The sequence below is a fragment of the Heptranchias perlo genome, chromosome 27, assembly GCF_035084215.1.
Source record: "Heptranchias perlo isolate sHepPer1 chromosome 27, sHepPer1.hap1, whole genome shotgun sequence".
Lineage (NCBI taxonomy): Eukaryota > Metazoa > Chordata > Chondrichthyes > Hexanchiformes > Hexanchidae > Heptranchias > Heptranchias perlo.
In genome coordinates this window covers 32,851,303-32,872,755 of record NC_090351.1, presented here as the reverse complement: position 1 = coordinate 32,872,755, position 21,453 = coordinate 32,851,303, and the positions used below count along the sequence as shown (strand labels likewise).

The window sequence follows — 21,453 nt, the reverse complement described above, 5'->3', positions numbered from 1 at the left end:
ACCTTGATCGTCAGCAACTGCAAACATTAACCACAGTTTAACCATCTCCTTGGTAACACGCTAATTATGCTGAAGGGTTGTGTAATGCCTCAGGAGACCAGAATATGCTGGAGATACTCAGCAGGTCAGGTTGCTCTGTCGAGAGAGAACATGAGTCAGTCGACGTTTTGGGTATTGAACCCTTCCTCAGAACTGATATTACAGATAGAACAGCAGTTCAAAAGGAACAGGACAAGGGGATAAATACACAACAACCACACACACAGGAAGAGAAATAAAATGACTTGTAAAGTGCTAAAGTGCAGAACTGGAGATGGTTAACTGGCAGAAGCGATATGCGCGGGAGACAAAAAGAGGCATAATGAGAGAAATTAAAGAAATAAAATACATTTACAGGACATAAGAGGCCTAGATCTTGGTCTGGGCGCATTTTCGCGCTGCGTGACTAGCGTGCGGCCAAATTGGAGGCCCGAGGATCAATATAAATCGTTCCTCAAACCTTACTCGGTACAAGCTGGTGGCACTGGTTGTGCTGCCACAGGCAGCTCGTCCGAGTGAAGACATCAATGTTGGGCTGCCTGCTTTCCTGGCAGAGGCCCCGGGTAAGTCCCAAGGGGGGCGATTGGAGGTTGCTATGGGGAGTGGGGAGGGAAGGGGGGAGATCGCGACTCCTGCGCCTCCTGGCTCCAAAGGATAATTTTTCTAACAGATCAAATATGTGTTGGCGGTCATGGGGTCCACTGAAAAATCCTGAGTGGGGAAGGTCCAACGCCTGCTCCGCTCATCGCCAATGAACTTCTCTGTGGGGTCCTTCAATGGGAATTAAGCCCCTAATTTACATATCTAGAGGGCCTAATTCCTGTTTTAGGCATCTGCCCAGGAGGATCAATATAAATTTAGCAGTTGGATCAATGCCGATGCAGATCAGGCACAGGCCGTCCCACTGTTAAATTGGTATGCTTTGTGCCCATTTTAAGCCCAAAAATCGGGTGCAACGCATACTAAATTCTACCCTGGAGAGTGTGAACAGCCAACAGCGGATGGATAAGTAGAATGTGGGGCATGGAAAACTGGCCCCAGTGGCCTAGAAGAAAAAAGCTCAATACTGAGGCTGCAGACCATCTCACCGGCACAGTGTTCCAACCTGAGCTCCCCAACCTGTGACCCTCCCCCATTCCTGGAAATACTGGCATACCCATTTGAAGTGGGAGGCATGCCTTGCTGCCGGTTAAGAAAAAAAAATCATCCAAACCATACCAGTTCTTTTTATTATATTCCTACTGGGGCTGGGGGGGTGGGGGGGGGGAAGACAAATGTTAAATAACTCAGTAACTCTCTCTTCTGTGTCTGAGACTAGCCGCACATGCACCAATTTCTGTGGAGCTCTCGGAGTTGTCAGCAAGTCACTTGGTGGCCCAGCAGACTGCAGGAGGAAATGGTTTTAAAAAAAGATTTGTTCCTCACAGCACTCTCCTCAATTTACAGACCCATTCACGTGCACTGTGTGGCACCTTTAAACGCACATGTCTGTTGGTATTCTTATTTTTCCTGTGAAAGTCCACCACACCCATCAAAGCTCATCCTATCCTTTCAAAACCCACCTCTTCAATCATACTTTAGATCATGCCTTCTAAAGTATCCTTCCATGGTTCGATGTCTGTTTTCCATTTGCCCAACTGTGAAGTACCTTGGGCTGTTTGTCATGTTAACTGCATCAATGCACCTCCCTCCCCAACTGCTGGTAATGGTAACTCCTGGGGAGGTAAAAACAAGAGAAAAAAAAACAAATAGAGGTGCAAATTTATTTTCCACAGTTTATATTCTGGCAGGCAAATCAGTATAGGCTTACACTGTCATTGCTCAAAGATGTACAGCTCTTTTTCATTTTGAAAGAAAGCCAAGTTACCAGTCAATCGGTTTGGTGAAAATTGTTCAACATCGTTTTTAAGTTCCTGAGAAGATCGATGAATTTGTATGAAAAGATATCAACCAATTTATCAAATGAACTGAGGCCAGCAGGTCCATTTTCAAAAGCACTTCACAATCTCACAAGAGGAAATCACTTTAAAGTTTGGAGAAACTCCAGATGCAATATTTGGTCATTAACAGGTGTGTTGACATATGCATGGTTTTCAGTAAGCTTGCTTACAAAAAGAATCAAGAGTTTGATTAAAGAAGGGTGACTTATTAAGATGCCGAGATCATTTCCAGTCATCTGAATTGTGAAAATCTGAGAGGAAGCCCCTTATCATATTTAGTGAAATATTGCCAAATTATTTACTCAGAGTGATAAGAATGTGGAACTTGCTACCACATGGAGTAGTTGAGGCGAATAACAGATGCCTTTAAGGGGAAGCTAGATAAGTACATGAGGGAGAAAGGAGTAGAAGGATATGTTGATAGGGTTTGATGAAGTAAGGTGAGTGGAGGCTCATATGGAGCATAAACAACAGCCTAGACCGATTGGCCAGAATGGCCTGTTTCTGTGTTGTAAATTCTATGCAATGTAATACTATCACTAATTTCAAAGTTACTGATGTTGCAAATTAATGTTCAGCGACTGACTCTTTGCAGAGCTGTGATCTGACACCCTCAGGATTCCTACCGGGACAGTTTGTAAAAGGAACCTGATGCTGGTGAGAGGAAATCACTTGTCAAGTCCAGTGTTCCCAGATCATGACCAGACCTTTCCTGTGGACTACAATTGTTTTCCTGTATTTCTTTGTTGGTTTTCAAATATATTTTGTTGTAATCATGTTCAAGCGAGAATGCACCTGGACAAGGATAGGAACAATTATATTGCTAACACTTACAAATCAAAGGTGCGTGCATGTATATAAATTGCTGAAGAAATGCAGGTGAAACTTGGAAACCATAAAGGAAAAGTAATGGCCCAGAACGTATTTACCTTGGATGTCGCTCCGTAATAGCCTGCATCCCAATTTCCGTCAAATCCATCGGAGCAAGTTCGCGAACATGTGCATTAAAACCCGGAAATCGTGAACTTGCTCTGATTGGTTCAATGGCGTTTTGACAGTCCCGAATTAAAGGGCCAACCACGCCACAATCAATACAATCAAAGACAATCACCAAACAATCGTAAACTTGCCCATCTGGAATGAAGATACTTACACCATAAGAAAGTACGCTTGAAAATACCAGCCCTGCACTACTTTTTATGGTTTAAAAGCGCGGAGACTTAAAATGACTGCAAAACAACAAAAAATTAAATTTCAAAAATGTGGAATGTCTAATTATTCCTATTTTAATATTTTTTGATTTAAAAAAATAAAATTTTAATTTCTGTATGTTTCAGTGCATTATAAATCATTTCCGTGACTTTTTAATAATAAGGCAAGTTAAATTTTTATTTAGACTAACATTGGGAATGCCACGTTAAATGAATGAGTATTACTTGCCTGCTTGTGGGCATGGCTTGCATGCGTACGCGGCCTGCGCTGATCTCGGAGCGCACGCGGCCTGCGCTGATGTCGGAGCGCACGCGGCCTGCGCTGATGTCGGAGCGCACGCGGCCTGCGCTGATGTCGGAGCGCACGCGGCCTGCGCTGATCTCGGAGCGCACGCGGCCTGCGCTGATGTCGGAGCGCACGCGGCCTGCGCTGATGTCGGAGCGCACGCGGCCTGCGCTGATCTCGGAGCGCACGCGGCCTGCGCTGATCTCGGAGCGCACGCGGCCTGCGCTGATGTCGGAGGGAACTACTGGAGAAGATTTCAAAATTAAGCAAATGAACGCCGTGTCCTACACAATGAGTATATTTGTATTTTTTAACCGCAGGATGTGCCTTGCCGCGTCGGTCGGAGCAAATTCTGGCCTGTGTTACTGTTTCTAACTTCATTTTCTTTTCTGTGTCTGGTCTGATTTTTATTCTCCACCATTTCCTTTATTCTAATTTCTCCCTTGTCTTTGATTTTCTTTCTCTCTTCGCTGGTGTGCCTTTCATTTTGCTGCTTTTACAAACATTTTGCTGCCTCTCCCTCTGCTGCCCATTTTCCTTCTCTAAAGTGTCTTGTTGTGGGGGAAGATTTACCCTACACGTTGTGGCAAACTTGCAAACCCAGGGTTGGAAATTGGTATGCGTCGTGCCCGTTTTTCGGGCAGGTGTTGGGCCTGTCCCGCTCAGGATTCTTCAGCAACTCCCTTGGCCACCAATTAAAGGTAAGTTTATGGCCCAGAAATTACTCACCTCCGGACACTGTATTGCAACGGCGTCCTCTCTCTCCGCTGGCAAACACAGGGAGCAAGTTCGCGAATGAACACATGCGCGCTAAAGCCCGGAAATCGCAAACTTGCTCCCATTGGTTTGCCGGCGGTTTGACAGATCCGAATTAACGGGCCACGCCACACTACAATCAATAAAATCACTAAACGTTCGTCAACTTACCCACCTGCCCAGCTGGAACGAAGATACTTACGCTACCAAAAGGTACACTAGAAAATACCAGCCCCGAACTACTTTTTAAAAGCGCAACGACTGTGAAACAACAAAAAATTAAATTTAAAAAGTGGAATATCATATTACTCTTATTTTAATATTTTTTGATCATTAAATTTTTTTTAAAATTAAAAGTTAATTTAAAAAAAAACTTATGTAAGTTTCATTAAATTAAATCAGTTGCTTGGCTTTTTATAAGATATGTTAAAATTTTTATTTAAACTAACATACTGAAGTAAACTGTAAATGAATGGTTTCTACTTGTCTGCTTGTGGGCGTGTCTTCCATTCCCACCATCTCCATCGATACAAAGGAACCTGTGCTGATTTCACAGCGCTGAACTTAAAAAAAAATTGAAGGGGGAGCAAGTGGACATCAGAAGCCACAAGATAAGTATTTTCGTGGTGTTTGTCTGCAGGATGTGGGGACAGCCTTGCCACACCGGTCGGAGCACTTTCCGGCCCTATATTTAAATATAAAACCTTCCTGTGGAGCCAGGAGCAGCAGGGGCGTGCCCCCCCACTCCACATTCATTGCGATCGGCCTCCCCGCCGTAGCCCGCTCCAACCTCCCTCCCGGGACTTACCTTTGGGCCACTGTTGGCGAGACAAGCGGGATGGCAGTCGTGACCCGCAATGCATGAGCTGCTGCCCGCGGAGGTGCGACGGGCGTTGGCAGTCCGTGCATAAAATGCTAATGAAGCGGAAGGCCAAATTTCGGCCCAGCCTCGGGCCCCTGTGTTTGGGTGCGCGCTGTCTCCACAGTGCTGAGTCTGGGCCCCCCCATTCTTTATAAACACATTTGTGATTTTGTCTATACCTAATACCATAGAGGAAATTTTCCCACTTTCTCTGTTGCTTGTATTTAATTCCTAGTCTTTCCCTCTCTGTTGCCCATGTTCCTTCTCCCAAACTTTTCTTTCTGTGTCTCTGAATCTGTTTTGCTTTGTTTCCTCCTGGGTGAAAAAAAAATTGCACCAACTCATATTGTCGACATTTGTTGAAATTATTAGAAGTTGGAAAATATCTTTTAAAATGGCAAAGATGATTTGATTATCAGGTTATTGTTGTGAGCCCACATTAATTGGCTCATTCCATTTCCAACCCAATTCTACCCTGATTAACCAATGCTTTAGCTTCTCTCTCTGTCTCTCTTTTGCTTAGCGTTCTCTATCTGCCTCCTGTTGAACCCTGAACTTTCCTCCTGATGTCCAAGCAGTCTCTATCATGTGACCCAACAGTCATGGCCATCAAGTTTTTGAAATTCTTGGTGGCCATTTTGAAATTAGACTGGATAAACAGCAATATAAAGAAATCTTTCAACATCTGGGTTTGCTGCTTGGTTACCTCTTTTGCTGCTCACATCTGGATTCCTGTTAAATACAAGGAACCCTTATAGACCTGGAAGTGCTTCAAGTTTGGTGAAAATCAAACAGGGTTTTTAAATGATCACACCGGGTACGGTAGCATGGTGGTTATGTTACTGGGCTAGTAATCCAGAGGCCTGGACTAAAATCCAGAGTCATGAGTTCAAATCCCGCCACGGCAGCTGGCGAATTTAAATTCAATTAATTAATTAAATTCAATTAATTAATTAAAATAAAATCTGGAATTAAAATACTAGTATCAGTAATGATGGCCATGAAACTACCGGATTGTCGTAAAAACCCATCTGGTTCACTAATGTCCTTTCGGGAAGGAAGCCTGCTGCCCTTACCCGGTCTGGCCTATATGTGACTCCAAACCCACAGCAATGTGGTTGATTCTTAATTGCCCTCTGAAATGGCCTAGCAAGCCACTCAGTTGTAAAATCTCGCTACGAAAAGTCATAATAAGAATAAAACCAGACGGACCACCCGGCATCGGACCACTAGGCACCGGACACGACAACGGCAAAACACCAAGCCCAGTCGACCCTGCAAGGTCCTCCTTACTAACATCTGGGGACTTGTGCCAAAATTGGGAGAGCTGTCCCACAGACGAGTCAAGCAACAGCCTGACATAGCCATACTCACAGAATCATATCTTTCAGCCAACGTCCCAGACTCTTCCATCACCATCCCTGGGTATGTCCTGTCCCACCAGAGGTGGCGGTACAGTGATATACAGTCAGGAGGGAGTGGCCCTGGGAGTCCTCAACATTGACTCTGGACCCCATGAAATCTCATGGCATCAGGTCAAACATGGGCAAGGAAACCTCCTGCTGATTACCACCTACCGTCCTCCCTCAGCTGATGAATCAGTCCTCCTCCATGTTGAGCACCACTTGGAGGAAGCACTGAGGGTAGCAAGAGGACAGAATGTACTCTGGGTGGGGGACTTCAATGTCCATCACCAAGAGTGGCTCGGTAGCACCACTACTGACTGAGCTGGCTGAGTCCTGAAGGACATAGCTGCTGGACTGGGCCTGCGGCAGGTGGTGAGCGAACCGAACACGAGGGAAAAACTTACTTGACCTCGTCCTCACCAATCTACCTGTCGCAAATGCATCTGTCCATGACAGTATTGGTAGGAGTGACCACCGCACAGTCCTCGTGGAGATGAAATCCCGTCTTCGCACTGAGGACACCATCCAACGTGTTGTGTGGCACTACCACCGTGCTAAATGGAATAGATTCAGAACAGATCTAGCAGCTCAAAACTGGGCATCCATGAGGCGCTGTGGGCCATCAGCAGCAGCAGAATTGTATTCCAGCACAATCTGTAACCTCATGGCCCGGCATATTCCTCACTCTACCATTACCAACAAGCCAGGGGATCAACCCTGGTTCAATGAGGAGTGTAGAAGAGCATGCCAGGAGCAGCACCAGGCGTACCTAAAAATGAGGTGCCAACCTGGTGAAGCTACAACTCAGGACTACATGCATACTAAACAGCGGAAGCAACATGCTATAGACAGAGCTAAGCGATTCCACAACCAACGGATCAGATCAAAGCTCTGCAGTCCTGCCACATCCAGTCGTGAATGGTGGTGGACAATTAAACAACTAACGGGAGGAGGAGGCTCTGCAAACATCCCCATTCTCAATGATGGCGGAGTCCAGCACGTGAGTGCAAAAGACAAGGCTGAAGCGTTTGCAACCATCTTCAGCCAGAAGTGCCGAGTGGATAATCCATCTCAGCCTCCTCCTGATATCCCCACCATCACGGAAGCCAGTCTTCGGCCAATTCGATTCACTCCACGTGATATCAAGAAACGGCTGAGTGCATTGGATACAGCAAAGGCTATGGGCCCCGACAACATCCCAGCTGTAGTGCTGAAGACTTGTGCTCCAGAACTAGCTGCGCCTCTAGCCAAGCTGTTCCAGTACAGCTACAACACTGGCATCCACCCGACAATGTGGAAAATTGCCCAGGTATGTCCTGTCCACAAAAAGCAGGACAAATCCAATCCGGCCAATTATCGCCCCATCAGTCTACTCTCAATCATCAGCAAAGTGATGGAAGGTGTCGTCGACAGTGCTATCAAGCGGCACTTACTCACCAATAACCTGCTCACCGATGCTCAGTTTGGGTTCCGCCAGGACCACTCGGCTCCAGACCTCATTACAGCCTTGGTCCAAACATGGACAAAAGAGCTGAATTCCAGAGGTGAGGTGAGAGTGACTGCCCTTGACATCAAGGCAGCATTTGACCGAGTGTGGCACCAAGGAGCCCTGGTAAAATTGAAGTCAATGGGAATCAGGGGGAAAACTCTCCAGTGGCTGGAGTCATACCTAGCACAAAGGAAGATGGTAGTGGTTGTTGGAGGCCAATCATCTCAGCCCCAGGGCATTGCTGCAGGAGTTCCTCAGGGCAGTGTCCTAGGCCCAACCATCTTCAGCTGCTTCATCAATGACCTTCCCTCCATCATAAGGTCAGAAATGGGGATGTTCGCTGATGACTGCACAGTGTTCAGTTCCATTCGCAACCCCTCAGATAATGAAGCAGTCCGAGCCTGCATGCAGCAAGACCTGGACAACATCCAGGCTTGGGCTCATAAGTGGCAAGTAACATTCGTGCCAGATAAGTGCCAGGCAATGACCATCTCCAACAAGAGAGAGTCTAACCACCTCCCCTTGACATTCAACGGCATTACCATCGCCGAATCCCCCACCATCAACATCCTGGGGGTCACCATTGACCAGAAACTTAACTGGACCAGCCATATAAATACTGTGGCTACGAGAGCAGGTCAGAGGCTGGGTATTCTGCGGCGAGTGACTCACCTCCTGACTCCCCAAAGCCTTTCCACCATCTACAAGGCACAAGTCAGGAGTGTGATGGAATACTCTCCACTTGCCTGGATGAGTGCAGCTCCAACAACACTCAAGAAGCTCGACACCATCCAAGATAAAGCAGCCCACTTGATTGGCACCCCATCCACCACCCTAAACATTCACTCCCTTCACCACCGGCGCACTGTGGCTGCAGTGTGCACCATCCACAGGATGCACTGCAGCAACTCGCCAAGGCTTCTTCGACAGCACCTCCCAAACCCGTGACCTCTACCACCTAGAAGGACAAGAGCAGCAGGCGCATGGGAACAACACCACCTGCACGTTCCCCTCCAAGTCACACACCATCCCAACTTGGAAATATATCGCCGTTCCTTCATTGTCGCTGGGTCAAAATCCTGGAACTCCCTTCCTAACAGCACTGTGGGAGAACCGTCACCACACGGACTGCAGCGGTTCAAGAAGGCGGCTCACCACCACCTTCTCGAGGGCAATTAGGGATGGGCAATAAATGCTGGCCTCGCCAGCGACGCCCACATGCCGTGAACGAATAAAAAAAAAGATCAAACAGATGCACAAGATTAGCACAAAGGTGGTTCCCAGAATGCTTCAAAGGTTCCTCGGCCTCTGGTGACAGGCAGTCACTTGCAAACGTCCAAGTCTATTGAAGCATCTTGAAGCTGGATTTGTCACTGGTTGAGCATTAAGGATATTTGGGTAATTAATTAAAGGTAGTAGTGCCAAGCAACAACATATGCTCATTTACTTTTTGCAAGTGCAGTAATATAACTGGCAGCAAGTTAAGTCATGCAATTGATTGCAAGATGCAATCAGGCAAATTATCAACTTAACAATTAGAAATGAGCCACTTGACCTTTTCCAAGGAGACCAAATTTGACATTTTAGTCAAGAGCTTTATTAAAAGGAAAGAGGCAGTTACGGGCTTTGGATCCCATGTGTTCCTGACAGCTGGAGTTATGAAGTCTCTGAAAAAATTGTCTGCACAGTAAACAAAGCCTTACTGACAAAAGAGGGAAGCCAAGGACTGTAGGAAGCAGCTCAACAGCTTAAAATAGGCTGCATGAGAAGATAGGCCACATAATTAACTGAGACGCAAGGGCAAAGGGAGATCAGCCAATTAAAAAGATAACCAGTGGGCCAGCTTCAGAAAGGAAGGTGGATTCAAGCTTCCAGATGCTGAGGGAGGAGGAGACCATATCTACAGGGCCCTCAGAATATGATGAGTACATATGTTTGGTGCATTATATATGTACTACAAAAGTTTGTTTATTTTTGTCAAATTTACTTTATGGCAGAAAGTTATGTAACCATCTGCTTAGAGATTGTAGTAGAGCTCTCCTGATGGCTCCTGCTGGGTACGTGTGCTGCATGAAGTGATACTAACCTATACAGATCAGGAAGGCTTGGGTTTAACTCCAGTTTCAATTAGTTGATCTCTGTGGATTAGGGTTGGAGTCCCTGTGCTGGGGAGGGTAAAGATTAACTTGGGTTCTCGCTCTTGATTGCTATCCATTTGCACTTTCGAAAGCGAACATTGGTGCAGATAGGCTTGTGTGTGATGCCTTCATGGTCAAATTGCCAAGACTGCACTCACTGTTTAAGCTGACACATGAAGAATACTCACTTTGCTGAAGTTCTAGAGGACTTCTGATACCTGTAAAGCTGTACCCTGGCATGAATCACTCTTTCAGGACAGAAGGGAAGAAAACTTGAAATAAAAAGAGATTATGAAATTAAATAAATGACCAAATACAGTAATGGGACATGCCATGTGGTGTTGTGGTGAATTGTACTAATGGCAATAACCAAAGGCAATACTCAATAATTTATTCCTAATTTTGTCTCATCCACATTTGAAAGGACTTCAGGTGACACCAATCAGAAGAAGAGGAAGAAGTTGTTGATAGGGAGAAGGAAGGCATAAATGTCATCTAAGTGACCATCCAATATCGGAGAGGCTCAACACAGCCAAAGCAGAAAACAGTTAGCAATGGGCAGCTGTTTGCCTGGACTCTTCTAGCAGCCACCACAAGAAAGGGATAAGGTCCCTTTAAAACATCAGTCACTACAGTGAGAGCTGACCACCCCCTTGGACGCCTCTGGACAATGGGAGGCGAAGGCCACTCTGAGGACTCGGTACAGATCATGGATAGTGGGCTACAACCTCCTTCATATTGACTGTACAATGTTCCAATTAGCGCACGAGGTAGCTGGGGACAAGTGGCTGAGTCGATTGGCACTTGCGTTAGTTTGCTGACCCAACTGGTCCCCCGTCGCCTTCCACTCGGCGCAGGGATGTTTTCCAGCCAGACCTTGCCTGATGGCTTAGCTAGCCAAGTCAGTGGAATTGTTGGATCAACATCAAGTGGTATTGTGGATGATGTGCCACTCCAACAGAAGCTCCACTCTGGGCAGTCTGGGTCTGTAACGTCACCCAGGCAGTAGTGAGCGTAATTATTGACCTGTGCATTATCAAAAAATATCTCCTGCCTTCTATAATTTTTAGATTTATTTAAGTAAAATGTTTATTTTGATCACTACATCACAGATGTACTATTTTGAGATGTTGCACGTGCAGCGTTTTCTTCTGGGTCCTTGCGTTGACATCCCCAGTGTTGGAATATTTTCAGGCAGACCGAACTGCCCTCAACTGAGCTTGAATGGACTGTGCTCGGCCAACAAAAACCTGCATTTTCAGACACTGTCATCAAATTCAAAGCAAAACTGGTGCAGAAGTGCAGAGCGTTATCCGAAAGGAATATAAAAGGAGCACGGAATGAGAAAAGGCCATTTGGCTTGTCACACCTACTCCTTCCACAAACTATGTACAATCTACCCTTTCATGGACTCGACCCTACTTATTTAATCTCCTGAGGGAAAGTACTACGGCGCTGCTAAGATTCACGGTTCTCAAAGGGCTTCCCAACACTGAGTCCAAGAGGGGATCTAGTGGTAGAATGGAATCTGAACCAAAGGAGCTTACCCCTTCAACTTTTGCACTACCTTAGGACTGCCACTTGAATATTGCATTTGGACTCCCTTTGAGAATCCCAAGTATTGGCAAGGCTGGTTATACAAATTGCTTCCTGAGCCCCAAAGGTGACCAAGCAAACAATCCAGAGGATCTGTCCATTCCCAAGCCTCAACTTTTTTATCCTGCCTTTCTATTTTCCAAAGGTGACACTTCCTTGGTTGCACAGACACAGCAACCATTGTGTTCTATAAAATATTTGACCGCCTCTGACTGTAACTATTTCTAAAACCTCCAATCCCATTTCCAACTAGATATTTACCCAATCTTTGTTTGTAGAACCGATGACTTTAGCTGATAAACAAACAAAAAAGAAGAAAGCCCACCTGCTTTTGTTGGAACAGTAAAACGAGTAACTCCCCTGATGTAAGTTTGTAAGTGAACTACCCAGTGTGGAACTGAGTTGTACAAAGTAGAAAGTCCAATGTTTGATTCCCAGTTTGTGCTAATGTCAACTAGGGATGGTGGTAACCAGATTATAATTGGCTCTGTGCCCCTTGGCTGGGAAGGGAGAAATCAACCAGGAATTCTGCTTGCCATTCAGGGTTTATGGCTGAAAAGTGCATGTGTGTGTGGACACTGGATGAAGACAGCACTGGACTCAGCTGTTATTGACCCCTCCCGCCCCATCACTGCTGAACAGCCTGACAACACTATCTGGGCTCAGGCATGAGAACAGGTCACCTTGGTGATATATCAGACAGCAACTGGCACCTGTGGAACTGCCACCTCGCATGGGTTGGTGCCTTCAGGAGAGGAAAGAAAATCTGAGACAACAAATAATACTCAATGCTGCGAAGGCAAAACGGTAGGCGTCTAAGGTGTTGTAACATGGCAGACAACACATCCTTGTCCGTTTCTTAGAAGACTGGAACAGTCTTGTACAGCTGCTTCCCCCACAGCTCTGGTTAATAATGTCCTTACCCACTTTAAAAATTAGGCTGAAAAGACAACGTGCTGTGAATAATCTTGATGTTGGACTCTGGCTCACTGGTGGTTTGGATTAGAGATGTTTTTTTCACAGAAGGTTTTATTTAATAAGTAAAAGAAACATTGTGCTTGCATGAGCACATTGTTAACAAGAGGATTATTTTAAAACCAGCTTGCTGCTGTTGTTGCCAGTTCATGTAAAAAGATTTTGAGTAAACAACCCATGTGCCTTGGCTGTGTGCAGCTCTAGGTCATATATCAGGATTCAGACTTAAAAATCATCAGATCCTGTGGTTACGTATGCAAAAATTCATAACATAATAAACTTCCAAAAACATGCTTCAATCACTATCTTCTTTAACCCTTTAGAGGGCTGCTGCGCCATTTATGGATCATTTCCCAACACAGCGCCTGATTAAAATTTTCCATTTTCTTACATCATGCTTATTTTTAACATGACGGATGGTAGATGTTTCATCAGTATCTTCTCATTGGACACGTTTCTAAATCCAGCGATTGCTATAACTCTGTCCACGTGTGCCCTGTTAATAAAATGACATTGTAAAAGAAACAATAAAACTTCTTCATATCTGACTCCAAGCAACAAAAGGTGAGACATTCCATTCACGTAACCTGGAAGTAAGTTGGTAACACAATTACAACTTTGGTACTTGTCACTTTGTACTATAAAGTTAAATCTCTCATTTTCAGATTCTTTTCTGTAGAAATTGTAGTTTGAAAGAAACAGACAGCGTTCTACCTCTTGAGACGCAAACTTCCATCCAGCTCGCACATGGGAGCATAAAGTTTTGCATCTCTGACGGCTGAGAGTAGGGGGCAGAATTTCTGTGGTGTTCTCCCGATCTCCTGCTGTAACTTTGACCTTTACGCCATTTCTTCAGGGTTTCTGCTGATCTCCTGCCAAAGTTGCGGGTGGGAGATCGAGAGAGCCCCAGCGGAAATTCCGGGTGACACCTTTAGCCCATCTACTTGAGCTGGATTTTAATCCAGGTACTAGAGATTTGTTTTATTTTGTAAAACTGTTTCATTTGAAATGTTGGTGATCTTTTCAGGCGCGACAAAATGAGATTGAAAATGCAGAAGAATAAAATATTTTCTCCTGGTGCTGGCTTCGGCTTAAATACTAAAAGGTCGAGTATAAGAGCTACATACAGAGCAAAGCTTCCTCCACTCTGCTCCAACAAACTGTCTTAACCCCAGCCTCAGAAGGATTCCCCTCTGTTTCTGTTTCCAACAATTCTTGTGGTCTCAGAGTAAAACTGCCAATTTAGTGCCAAACTACAGGGAGTTTTGTGCTGTGCACTCATGCCCATTAGGAACTGGTTAAACCGTCCCAAAATATATTTTATTTTAGATCCTTTCAGCCAACAGAGAGAGAGAGACTTTCCTCTTGTTAGTTTTGGGTTGAATCCAGGGTTGAAAGGGCATAGTTCGAACTCATTGCACCACCTTCTTTTGCCAATGCTAGTTTAAAATAGTTTTCAAAATAATAATTGCAGGCAGCCTTCAATCTAAAATGAAGCTGAAAGCTGATTGCCACATGCAGTTCCAGTCATGCACGCAATAATCTTTTACACGCCTTTTGGGATCTATAAATTCCTGACACCACGAGGCCCTTGCACTAAATCCTGTTATGTGAGGAATCTGGAGTCAAAGGTGTGCAGAAATAACAGTGTATAAATTACTTGCTGTAAAAACGTGCAACACACTTTGCAGTTTTGACCTGTCAGCATAACTTTAAGGTAATCACTTTCTAACTGTTGTGCACCTAGGTTTGGGTCCCAATGAATGTCACAACACTAATATCCTATTACTACACCATAATTTTCTCAGTTCTCACTTGCTGGACGTGGTGCATTTTATTTTGCTGGGGGAGGAGAGAAGGGCTGCCGTTTTTTTTCCCGATTTCATACTTATTGCCACACTTGTTTCTGACATTACAATGTTTGTAAATTATAGGTGATTTTAGATTTAGTGGGGGTGAGTTTGGTCTAAGCAGCGATAGTGAATTAGCAGCCTGTTCCAAAAGGTAAAGAAATCGGACGAGGTGTAAAACAGGTTGCCGATTTGCTATCACTGCTTAGCACGACTGGCCAAGACCGATTTCACCCCCGGTTTTTCTACCTACGTAATGTCAATGGAAGCAGGTCAGCTTTATTTAAGCTCTTCTCCTATAGTTGAAGTTGAAACTAGCATTTGAACTCATCTGTCTCAGGCGTCACGCCCAAGTCATGTGACTCCTGAGTTAGTTTCACCAACCTTCTACACAGCCTCGAACCCTGAAATGTAAACTGGGCAACACTATTTGATGTATGTAAGGCTGCAATGTTTATCCCTCAACCAACACCCAAAAACAGATTATCTGGTCATAATCACATTGCTGTTTATGGGACCTTGCTATGCGCAAATTGGCTGCCTCGTTTCCTGCATTGCAACAGAGACTACACTTCAAAAGTACTTCATTGGCTGTGAGGCGCTTTCGGACGTCCTGAGGTGTTGAAAGAAGCTATATAAATACAAGTCATTCTTTCTTGATACCACATAAATTACAGTTGTCGCGCTTTAATGTTGCATTAATAACCTGTATACTCTCATTCCACAAATATATCTCATATTACTGTTCAAGTTGACCGCAGCAGCTTTTTTCTTTGCATGATTTACAAATGAAAAAGGTTGCAAGGCTTTACAGGGAAACCAGTGTAGATGCTTTAAAGCAAATTAATTTTTACATTTCCAGAAAAAGAAACATCAGCTTATTTCTTAATCACATCTAGACAACAAATCCTGCTTCCAGTAACACGACACCAAGAAAACTCATCAGCTTAGCTGTCCTCTTTTTTTTATATATCTGATAATTAATTTTTACGATCACCAGCCCTGTCTTTGTATGTCCTGTTATACAAATCAAGCTATAATGAGAATAGCCTTATTTCCTTTGCTTTCATTTTTATTATCTCTAACTCTGTCATTCTCTATCTCCATGATCTATTGACCTTGAGTCAGCTCAGTAACATGAGTTATGATCTTACCATGTGAGATTTTCTCTGTGTATTGGGGATAGCAAGATCATAATTCTGTTCTTTATCGGCACCTTTATGAATCCACTACACCTACTGCACAGAAGACTATTCCCCCTCACCATTACAGTACTACTTTATGTGATGTTACTCTATCTATTTCGCTGCCTTAACATTCCTCCCTGTACATGGTAACTTATGCCTGGGAGCAGTTCCACAGGTGGTATCAGCCATCTGGATCTTCACCCAGTTGGCCATTCTTGATGTCTGAGTGGAAAACCCTGTCTGATTTTTACCCTCCCGAGCTTGGGGACCCTGAGGCCAACCTTAGTAGCCCCACCGCTGGCCCTATGTTGCCCCTGCTGAAATTGGCTAAGTCAGCACAGATGAGGAATTAAAGACGGGATCTTCCTGGTCTATGAAAGATCATCGACCTGAAACGTTAACTCTGTTGCTCTCTCCACAGATGTTGCCTGACCTGCTGAGTGTTTCCAGCATTTTCTGTTTTTACCTTCCTGGTCTGGATGGTTTAGTACCACAACATAAGTTATATTTACCCAATGACCCATCAGAAAAGCTCTATTACACTTTAACTGTTTTATTTGACCCCGGGCTGAGCTTCCAACCCCTTATCCTCTATCGCAAAGGTTACTTACCTACTTCCATCTCCATAACATCAGCCACCTCTGCCCCATCTCAGTCTATCTGTCACTGAAACTCACAAAAATGTCTTTGTCTCCTCTAAACTTGATTATATCAATGTTCTTCTGGTGGCGTCCCATCCTCCAACCTCTATAAAGTTAAGCTCATCAAAAACTCTGTGGCCTTTATCTTATCCTGCAGCAAATTCCACTCACCCATCACCCCTGTCCTCGTTGATCTACAATGGGACCTCGTCCTCAGACTCCTCAAATTGAAAATTATCAACCTTATGCATAAATCCCTATCTGTGTAACCTATTGCCCCTCCCTACCTCTGTAACCTTTCCAGCACTACCACAACCTCTCTGTTCCTCTGACTCTAGCCTTTTGTTTACTCCTTTCCTTCGCCCCACTATCAGCCTCCTGGGCCCCATGATCTGGAATTCCCTTCCTAAATCCCTCCACCTCCATCTTCTCTATTAAGACTGTCCTTAAAAGCCATCTCTTTGACCAAGCTTTTGGTCATCTTTCCTAATATCTCTTTCTTTGGTTCGGAGACCAGATTTTTCCTATGTCTTTGTAAAGCACTTTGAGAAAATTTTCTATGTTAAAGGTGCTCTATGAAAGCAATTTGTTGAATTGACAACCTCCAAAGGTAATACATTTTTGTTGCTTTACCCAGGAGTTCTGACGAAAGGTCATAGACCTGAAATGTTAACCTAACCTTTTCCCTCTGCTGCCTGACCTGCTGACTGTTCCCAGCATTTTCAGTTTCTATTTCAGACTTCTAGCACCTGCGGTATTTTGCTTCTTGACTCTCATTTGTGATTTGCAAACCAGTTTTTTATGTAGACAATGAAAAAGGATAAATATTCGCTTCAAAATGTTTCAGCCACCAGCTGGTAAAATAAAAGTAAAAATATATTCTAACCATTACCTCTTTCAACTGACTATTCTGAATCCCAAACATAGCAGGCAATTTATAAGTCAATAATATATTCCAATACACTGGATGTATTGCACTACACTTGGGTAAGAATATGCATTAGCAGCACCACCGCATTATGCAACAGAGAAGAACACCACATTAAAATAGAATACATTATAGGCTTTAAAGAACAGACTGATTCTCTATCCTTTTACTAACATTATACAGCAGACTTTGACTTCAATTCCTATCAATGTTCCATGGAATAGGTATTATGCTTCTTCATTTAATTAGAGTTACTGAAATCTATAATTTTAGTTGTTGCGATAGTAACCTGCTGCCACTATAATCATTTCAGTATTAAGATAAGCTCCAGCTTCATACACTATTTTTTGTTGGAAGTCATGTGGTTGCCTCTTTGCCCTTCCTCTTGGACTCGAGGAAGACCTTTGCAACCAATGGGAATCATAGGCCAACATGGGCCACAGTTACACTGTCACTTTTGAATTGCTGCTAATTGACTCTGGTGTTGGGTTGGCAATCTACAAGAGGCTGGGTCATTCTGTCTGGTGTCGGGTTGGCGATCTACAAGAGGCTGGGTCATTCTGTCTGGTAACTGGATGGCGATCTACAACAGGCTGGGTCATTCTGTCTGGTGTCGGGTTGGCGATCTACAACAGGCTAGGTCATTCTGTCTGGTGTCGGGTTGGCGATCTACAACAGGCTGGGTCATTCTGTCTGGTGTCGGGTTGGCGATCTACAACAGGCTAGGTCATTCTGTCTGGTGTCGGGTTGGCGATCTACAACAGGCTGGGTCATTCTGTCTGGTGTCGGGTTGGCGATCTACAACAGGCTAGGTCATTCTGTCTGGTGTCGGGTTGGCGATCTACAACAGGCTGGGTCATTCTGCCTGGTATCTGGATGGCGATCTACATCAGGCTGGGTCATTCTGCTTGGTGTCGGGTTGGCGATCTACAACAGGCTGGGTTATTCTGTCTGGTGTCGGGTTGGCGATCTACAACAGGCTGGGTTATTCTGTCTGGTGTCGGGTTGGCGATCTACAACAGGCTGGGTCATTCTGCTTGGTGTCGGGTTGGCGATCTACAACAGGCTGGGTCATTCTGCCTGGTATCTGGATGGCGATCTACATCAGGCTGGGTCATTCTGCTTGGTGTCGGGTTGGCAATCTACAACAGGCTGGGTCATTCTGTCTGGTGTCGGGTTGGCGATCTACGACAGGCTGGGTCATTTTGTCTGGTGTCGGGTTGGCGATCTACAACAGGCTGGGTCATCCGGTCGCACATTTGGTTAGAAATGAACTCCTGGCAGCCGAGGATTTCAAACCCGAAGTTCAGGCCACAGGCTGCAGTACAAGTCTGATTTCTTGGAGTTTGGTTGCACAGAAGGGTGTCTGTTGAATGTGATAACGTTATAACATTGGGACTGCTAGAAGCACTGCCCAGCAAGATACAATTGGTTGTTTCCCCTCACATGTTAATATTATATACACATACTGGGGCTCAAAATCAGTTCAGAATCTTGATTGAAAAAAGATTAACTTTTGCTGTCTGTTCCAACAGCAGCCACACAACAACCAAGAGATTCTGTATTTGCATCTGCAAGTGAAGCTATGCCAGTTTGGCTGTTCTGAGTACCGAATTCAAGGCAGAGTGAAATCAGGACCAAGTACTTTGGGATCCACCCATCCTGCAGGTGATGGAAGATGAAGTGGGTTGCATGTGAAAATTCTTGGATCTTGTCTACTTTTACCCGTCTTCACATTTCCACTGAAGTGGGGATTGTTTCCCACTAACTGATGCAAGAGACACTGTCTCACGTGACCCTTCTATTCAATATCACAAATGTTGGCTGCCACGATTAATTCTAAATGCCTCAACTCTGGCTGGGTGGGTTTGGACGCCTGTTTATTGACTGACATTCTGGTATGACCATCCTACCTGGTGCCCTTCAAAATCTGACAGAGTTACTTCACTCATTCACTGGTTCTGCTAGTAGTGAATTTCTTCTGTGCCCTCTTGTGCCATCAAAATAAAAGCTGGCAACAACCAACTAAATGTCAGCTGAAAAACAGCAACGTTTTCAGAGGAGGCTAGATTGCCTATATTATAAGCATCGTAGGAGGCCTTATGATTGTAGGCAGCCAATTTGCAGCATATTGTCAGTATCAGTAAATTTGTGATTAATTGGCCAAATTCAGTGGCTATTTTGAGGATCCTAACAATAAAACCAGGTAATTATTTAGACTTATGACTGAGCATTTCTGTGTATTTAATTTGATTTTAAGATGAAATTACAGTCAGTGTTCAACATAAAATAATCATAAATGTGACCCAAACTCACCATTGTTTTGTATTTTGCACAATCACACTTTTTAATCAGCTTTAACAAGCATGTGATACTGTATTTTGCCACTAGAGGACAGTATAAGGTAGTAATATAGCAAAAAAGTGCACCCTGGGCTAGAGGCTTTCAAACGTTTCTACGTGGGGAACACTTTGAAAATAGTGATACACTCCCAGAGAAACCAGTTTGAAAGCCAATGCCTTAGGTTATCAATGTCAAAGAGTTCAGCTCTACAAATGCCAACCATTCCAAAATTGAAAAAAATCAAATGAATGCATCCTGCCAACTAGGGTTGCCAACTCTGGTTGGACGTAATCCTGGAAGTTTCATCTCATGACCTCTCGCCTCCAACCGCCCTGCCCAGTCAAACTGCGTTTTTTCCCAATCTCCAATATTTTTACAACTAATAAATGAAAGTGTTCAAAGAAAATTAAAAAGCACACCATTTTTTTAATGCCCTTATAATTTTTTTCCTGGACTGCTTGCAGCAGTGTCCTTCAGATTAATCCATGATTCCTGGAGGGTTGGCAACCCTACTGCCAACACTCATTGCTCAGGCTCCGACATGAAGAACGGCCATTTAAGAGAAGTATTGGTGGGCTTTATTTCAGCAAGAATTAGGCCCCAGCACCAGATACAGACTGATGGCCACATCCCCTAGTCCTGGAAAGGTCACTGTTGCAGTCTCACTCTCACTCCCGTTCCCCACTCAATCGTCTGCCACCTCCGGTTTGCCAGCCCAATCTTTAGGACTGTCATCCCGGGTTAATGTCACTGAATCTACTGTCTGATTCACCACAGTGAGTAGCAGGTAATGGGGCAGAATGTCATTGAAGAAATAAATCTGTGCCGTTCCAATTTCATGTGGTGACTGAATAAAAGGACGCAAACAGTAGAGTGCAACATTATTTCTCAATTGTGGAAGATTCATCGCTATTCTATATTGTTGCAATCAAACCACTGAATGAAGCAATCTGTTGGCATTCTAGCAATTTGCAGCCATTGTTCAAGGTATATTTGTATAAAATTAAACTTGAAACATTTTCTTTTTAAGGACTCTCAGCACCTTATATATATTTTTGGAATTTAATAATTATTTTTATAATCTATTTTGAGGCAATGCAGACATCAAAATATCAGACCATCAAGTATGCATTATAATCTGTATCCATCTCATTATGGATTGGAGTACATTTGGTTGTCTTACTACTTCAATACTGGCCTGTAACCGATGGCTGCCCAAAGTGGTTCACAGCTGGCAGGATGGTAAATCCTGTGAGCTGCTTGTGGCTGCATAATACATTCCTCATGGTGAGTCAGAGGATACACATTGTTTTATAATGACAGGAGTGTTATGTAATACACAAGACATTATAATTTAATTAAGGTGTCAGCTGTGGCTCAGTTGGTTGCACTCTTGCTTCTGAAGTCAGAAGGTTGTAGGTTCAAGCTCCACTCCAGAGACTTGAGCACAAAATCTAGGTTGATGCTCTGGTGCAGTGTTGGAGGTGCCGTCTTTTGGATGAGGTGTTAAACCGAGGCCCCGTCTGCCCTCTCAGGTGTACGTAAAAGATCCCATGGCACTATTTCAAAGCAAGAGCCGGGGAGTTCTCCCTGGTGTCCTGGCCAATATTTATCCCTCACTGAACATCATTAAAACAGATTATCTGGTCATTATCTCATTGCTGTTTGTGGGAGCTTGCTTGCGTTTCCTACATTATAACAGTGATTACATTTCAAAAAATACTTCACTCACTGTAAAGTGCTCTGGGACTTTTCCTAGCGGTCTCTATTTGAGTGAATCCGAATGGTAGCCAATAAGGTGCAAAC

General features: G+C 44.2%; 3 long non-coding RNA genes across 4 annotated transcripts in view; 2 read left to right on the top strand and 1 right to left on the bottom strand.

The window, feature by feature from the left end:
- Positions 1–12,214, bottom strand: part of LOC137344550 (uncharacterized) — a 34,017-nt gene extending 21,803 nt beyond the window's left edge. Inside the window, exons 1-2 of the long non-coding RNA XR_010968383.1 lie at positions 12,049–12,214; positions 1,602–1,754 (exon numbers count right to left, since the gene is read on the bottom strand). This is a non-coding gene — a long non-coding RNA (uncharacterized lncRNA). The remainder of the gene's footprint in view (positions 1–1,601; positions 1,755–12,048) is intronic.
- The window catches only part of LOC137344549 (uncharacterized), a 103,098-nt gene continuing 91,243 nt past the window's right edge, over positions 9,599–21,453 (top strand). Inside the window, exons 1-2 of one of the 2 annotated variants that reach the window (XR_010968382.1) lie at positions 9,599–9,914; positions 10,552–13,291. This is a non-coding gene — a long non-coding RNA (uncharacterized lncRNA). The other variant, XR_010968381.1, reaches the window with a different exon arrangement.
- Positions 13,304–19,527, top strand: LOC137344551 (uncharacterized). The gene is made up of 2 exons (XR_010968384.1): positions 13,304–13,663; positions 18,840–19,527. It is a non-coding gene; the product is annotated as an uncharacterized lncRNA (long non-coding RNA).